Source organism: Cydia pomonella, chromosome 24 (genome assembly GCF_033807575.1).
Source record: "Cydia pomonella isolate Wapato2018A chromosome 24, ilCydPomo1, whole genome shotgun sequence".
Lineage (NCBI taxonomy): Eukaryota > Metazoa > Arthropoda > Insecta > Lepidoptera > Tortricidae > Cydia > Cydia pomonella.
Window position 1 is genome coordinate 13861145 of NC_084726.1, and position 6906 is coordinate 13868050.

Consider the following 6906-nt stretch of genomic DNA (forward strand, 5'->3'; position numbering starts at 1 on the left):
GTTTTAAAATTTCAATGGAAAATGTGGGTAGTTAATACAATTTTCAAGTCAGTACACTCTGATCCTTTGTTCGCTGTGCACCGTTCCGTATTAATTGATGTGGCTCTCATACTAACAACTCTTGGCTTTGCTTTTTGGTAGGGATTGCAATCCGGTCCGGCGGATCCGGTAATCCGGCCGGATCCGGCACTTTTCAGGAGCTACCGGATCCGGTAAAAATCACCGGATCCGGACCGGATCCGGTAAAATAAAGAAACGCCTAAATACAGCACGCGCTGTGCGTTTCAGATGAGGAAAAGGCGCTGGATGCGAGGTATGAAGTTGAACAGAACAAAAAATTAATGAAAAAGTTTAAATTTAGTAAGATAAAAATATATTTATTATGACGATGACTGGGAACAGAAGAGGATTTCTTCTTCTTTCATGTTGGTGGCACGATATGACGATTACATAAATACTGTAATAGAAGGAAAAATTTAAGGATGGAAATGCCATGGAAGGCATTTGTAATTTATGCTAAAGAGAAGGTTAATGTTGTGTCATAATGTTGGGATAGGAGATTAAAAGTAAACAAATGAGCAGGATTAAGTCTGCGGTACTCAACCGACTACAGTTGGGCTCATCAATATGTGTGAATAAATATATGATAATATTGATAATTTTTAGTTTTCTCCGATATATGTATATATATGATAAAATATAGATTCTTTTCTATTCAAATTTAAGAGAGAATTTATTGTCTTTACAATTTCATCCAATCTTATGCAATTTCCTTCATCTCCTGATACATGCTACTCTACGTCTAGCCAATGCTTTATTTGATCTATGTAACTTTTCTTAGGGAGTCCCTTTCCGCGATGGTTTTCAATCCTACATTCTATTATTTTTCGCATGTGATCGTCGTATCGTGTTTTGTTCCCTATAATTTGACCAATATACTTTTCTATAAATTAAAAAAAAGGACAATTTTTTTAAGTCATACAGTCTACTACTTTCTCGGACAAAAAATTAGAACAAGATAATACTCGCGCATTTATACTAGAGCGCATTTAATATCATAATTGGTTAAAAGTAAAATATCTTCTTTTGTTACTAGAATCAAAGAGAATTAAGAAGACCAAGAGTGCTCACTCCATACAACGGTTTTGTTACCAAAAATACTATTATTTTCGTAGTCTACATTTAGCGTCAAGTAGCGGAACTCTCAGTACTGCTACTCGACAATATCACGACAAACAAAAAGTCTAATGCTCAACGATTTTCATCTAATATTATAACCAGAGTAAGCGTAGGAGTTGAAAATATAGTTCCGGTTACTCTGGTTATAATATTAGGTAGATGTCGACTACGAATATAATAAGCGTTTTGGTACCAAAACTGATGTATAGACTGAGCACTCTATGTACTTCTTATTTCTCTATGCTAGAATGGATGTCAATACAAAGAATTCAATCAAAGAACAGTTACGAAAACTTGTCCTTTCAAGGAGCTCCACCCCACATCCTATCATCAGGCTTTGGAAACTAATCAAATATATAATTGTAAACGAAAATTTGAGCACTTGTGAATGGTTAAATATGATAAATTACCAATTTCAAATTTTGTTTTTAAAGTGATATTGATATTATGACACTTTTTACTACCAAGTTCTATTTTATTGTTAAGAAGTTATTGATTAACTTCAAATTATAGATTTAGGAATACGTATTACGCAAAAAATTAGAAAAATAAGTAATTTAATTAACTTTAATATCCCTATACCAAACCGGATCCGGTCCGGCCGGATCCGGCCGGATTATGGCCAAAATCCGGCCGGATCCGGCCGGATTGAAAATCAATCCGGTTTGCAATCCCTACTTTTTGGACTGGTGATCTGCAAACTGTACTGACCTGGCATTATTTTGGACTGTGATTGTGTTTTGTGTATTGGACTTTTTCCGTATTCTGGATTGTTTAGCGTTTATCATGCCGCTACCGTACACACCGTTGGAATACGCTAATATGCATCTCATTTATGGAGAATGCCGATGCAATGCTAACGCTGCTAGCAGATTGTATCGAGAAAGGTACCCAAATGTTCAAAGGCATCCGGATTATCGAGTGTTTATTAATGTACATCAAGCCTTTGCGGAAGGTCGTTTACCATTTGACAGGAGACACACTGGAAGACCTAGATTGGAACGCGATGAAGAAGTTCTCAATGAAATAGAAAACGATTCAACTACCTCGGTACGTGCCATAGAACTAGCTACGGGAATACCAAAAAGTTCTGCACATCGAATTCTAAAACGTCACAGACTTCACCCATATCACTACAGGCGTGTGCAGACGTTACTACCGCGGGACTATCCACATCGGGTCGCATTTTGCCGTGCGATGCTGCAAAAGCACAGGGAAGATCCCCAATTCTTAGACAAAGTTCTATGGTCGGATGAATCAACCTGCAAGAAAGATGGCTATTCAAATCTACACAACTTACATAGTTGGAGCAATGAAAATCCGCACTTGATGAGAGAAGACAAATCTCAGTATCAATTCAAGGTTAACTTATGGACGGGCATCTTAAATGGAAATGTAATTGGACCCTTTGAGTTACAAGGAAACCTTAATGGTGATGGCTATTTGACCTTTTTACAAAACGACTTGCCTGAATTATTAGAAGACGTGCCTTTACGTGATTTACAAAACATGTGGTTTCAAAATGATGGTTGCCCAGCTCACTATGCCCGTGCAGTGCGAGAATACTTAAACCAAGAGTATCCAGGGCGTTGGATCGGGCGACTTGGTCCTATCTTGTGGCCACCCCGTTCGCCCGACCTGAACCCCCTGGACTTCTTCTACTGGGGCTGTCTTAAAGACAAAATCTACTCAAAACCCATAGCAACATTGGACGAGCTTCGCCAAAAAATCACACAAGCTGCGGATCATATCAATGGTAGAAGATATGCACGACGGATAAAACGATCATTTCTAAGGCGATGTCATGTCTGTATTAATGCCGGTGGCAGGCAATTTGAACATTTACTGTAGTATTAATAATGTAGTAAATGAATTTAAAAAAAAGGAAAAAAAATTGTACCATTTCTTTGCATTTATTCAACATTTTTCAACAACAAAAATCCTTTTTTGGGTACAGTAAAAGTGATTACCGCCAACATTAAATAATGTCGATTCTTGTTTAAAAATTCGTTGTTTTTTTTTGTGACTAGGTTTCCTAAAGTATTATACCATTTTGGAATCTTGGTTAGTTGCGTCAACTTTTGAAAATAATTGCCATAGTGGTGTCGATACTATTTTTTTACACCATGATGATTGAAAGTGGACTGTAAGAAAAAATCTTTCAAAATTGTAGGGACAAAATGAATTTTGATTATTTTTTGTGTAAAAACTACATGTATTATGGTATTTTTAAGAACTGTGTTAGATAGCAGGGCTACTTAAGTTTCCAAAAACAAAAAAAAAACAGTAATATTTGAATATTTGTGACATGGTCGTTAAAAATACCATTACCTTTAGAAACCTGTACACTCCTTTTTTGAAGAACCAAATACTGTATACCCTCGGGAAAACCTCGGCAGGGAGCTCATTCCACAGCCGGAGCGTCCGCGGGAGGAAATTCCTCTTAAACCACACAGTGCGCGACCATTTAGGCTCTAGGGCATGAGAATGAGCACCCTGCCGACGGCGAGCGGTGCGATGATAGAAACTAGCCGTGTGCATCATGTCAAACAATTCCTCAGAGCACAGCCCATTGTACAAGCGGTAGAACACACACAAGGAGGCAAAGTCTCTCCTTAGACTTAATGGTTCAATGCCGCTTGTGAGTTTGGGATCGTCGACGATTCGTCGTAATAGCGGATACTTTGTAACCTGGGCCACTCCTGCTGGCTTACGCTTGATGATCTTAATGCTGAGTGTACAGTTAAAAGATTTAATTGTGACCTATTTAGTACCTTGCCACAACATGCAAGGCGCTAGACCTCATACTGTTGTCACTGTGACAAGGTACGAAATGGGTCACAAATTAAATCTTTTGACTGTACCTCTCCCATGAATGAATGTTTGTAACTTTTTTATTTCAATCTTTGATTAAGCCGTGTTATTAAATTTACCCGGTATAAACCTGTAAGTTCCGGGCTCTAGAGGCCTGTAGAGGCCGCGGACGTAAAAAGCGGCCGCCGCGGGCAATTAGCGAGGTTGTTAATATTTTATGACCCACGCCGAGACATACCGCCACGTAGAAATTAGAATGTTATAGGCCTCGCGATTTAAAGAAGAAATTATATGAAAATTACTAATAACTGAGTCATAGATCACATATATAAAAAAAAAAAACAAGCAGATACGTCTGCGAAAGATACTATAGGTACAAATATTTATGTTAAAACATTAATTGGTAAAAAATCACCGCTTCTGGCAGGACTTGAACCTGCGACCTCGGTTGGTTAAGAGCGATGCACAGATTGCAAAGGTCGCAGGTTCGTCCTTCCAGAAACGGTGAATTTATTTTTTGTTTCATTTTAAAGTATTATCAATAACATTTATGGGATCCCTTTGTTTGACATAATTATTGAAAGTCATAATGTAATGATAGTCATATTATCATTAGTCATAACTCTGAAACCGTTAACTTTTCAGGAATTTCCTTAGATTATCCTATAGATAGGTTAGGTTAGGTTAGGTTTGTTTTATGGCAATCCTGAAAAGTTACGCGTTTCTGAGAAAAACCAAATTATGACTAACGAAAATGCGGACAAACAATACATTATGACTTAAAACTTTATGGGAAACAATAGAGACCCAACATTTATATATATCCCAGCGGCTGTAGCATGGTAGCATTTATATCACTAGTCTATACCTGTCACTTTCGCACTTACATACTTATTAGAACGTGACAGCCGCAGGTCAAAAGTACAGAAACAACGTTGGTTTCCTTGATATATCATTTTTCTATTATTATTATTGTAGAAATATTTTCTACCGAAATCGTTTTAATCTGTTTTATTTTCATTTTTAATTTGTTTTAATTTTTAAAGCATACCCGGATTAGACATAGAAATATGTTACTTATAACTTTACATTATGAAATTTTATAACAAAAAGCCATTTTGTCCAACGCCGCAACAGTGTGTATTGCAAATTGACATTTTAAGATATTAAAGGAAGATTATTCTGATGTTTTTAAGGATTCCCTCAGACGCACGCACCGGGATGTTAAGGAATAACAAATAAAAAAAATGCGCAAAGATACTCCGGGAAATGACCGACGAAATTATTTTACCGACTAAAGTTTAAAATAGCTTTAAAAATACCTACACAATGAGGTATTAATGATAAATAAACAAAATAATTGCGTTGAGACACACTGGTAAATGATATACGAAAATATTTTACCTACTAATCTTAGGAATGAAATGTTCTTCATTAAATGTTAACTGACTAACTACTGATAAAACACATTTTAGAAACATTTTTAATACCCGACGTAAAAAAGGGGTGTGGTAAGTTTGACCATTATGTGTGTCAGTCTGTACCGTAGCTTATAAATGGGTGAATCGTTTTGGATGCGGTTTTTTATTATTTGAAAGCAGGTTAGATATGTTTCATCACAATCGGTTCATGTAATTAATTATTATTATGTAACTGACCGTATATGATTAATACCAATAAAAATTCTATCTATATATCTATCTACACTCTCTGCCTATAGTTTGACTTCCAACCAAACCCGTTCAGTGGTTTAGGCATTACTTTAATGACTAACAAATATTCAGCCTATACATATCAGTATCACAATTAAATGATAATAATAATGATAACTCCACGGCCGATTCGGCCACGGCGACTGCTATCAACTCCGTTGCTGTCTTGTTAACAAAGCTTCACGAACATTGCACTTGGCATCCAGCTCTGAGCACCGACGCGATTCGAATTCAGCTACTTCGGCATTTATTGTAGCCCGCCACTCCGTTCGTATGGCTGCCTGCTGCTCCCAAGGCGAGGGCTCTCTATACGATACTTTTTCATGTGGCGCTTAACACATTCACTGCCGGGAACCCACCTGGTGGGCGCTCGTGAACTTTGTTCAGATGCCGGACAACCCGCTGGGCGGGTTGTTTTGTACCCAACTATAGACCACCGGTTTCTGGGGTAGTGCGCCGTTTTTTGTCTGGCAGTGAATGTGTTAAGCACATCTTTGTACCTAAGGAACTGGCCACCCTGTTTTCGCTTGCCCTCCTCAAGCTCAGAATGAAATATGCGCTTAGCCACACGCTAGTCGTTCATCCGCGAAACGTGACCGCACCACCGAAGCTGACGTCACATGAGGTATTACCTCGATACCACCCACATTTTCTCTACGCAGCACTGCGGTATTCCGAACACGATCAGACCATCGGATCTTCAGTATTTTGCATAGACATCTGAGGTGGAATCGATCCAGCATGCGAATATGGTGACGATAAACGGTCCACGTTTCAGCGGAGTATAGAAGGTTAGGCAGCACGACTGCCATATAAACGGATATCTTTGTTGCCAGTTTTAAGTCGTGTGAGCTGAGAACCTTGTGGTCTAACTTGCCAAAAGCTGCAGCCGCAGCCCCAATTCTGCTGTTAATTTCAGCATCAAGGTCACACTTGGATGATAACGTGCTCCCCAGGTATCGGAACTTGTCTACCTGGTTCAGCTGGTCCTCGCCGAGTCTAACGACCAGTGTCTGTAGACTGAGAACGTCCAGCGACATCACCTCAGTCTTCTTGACACTGACCTTGAGCCCAAACCTGCGACGGGACTCGTCGAAACTGGACACGAGCTGTTGCATGCCTTCCGGGGACTCAGTCACAAAACAGAAGTCGTCTGCATAGATGCTCTCTGTGATCACTGCGTATGGGACTTTTGTACGAG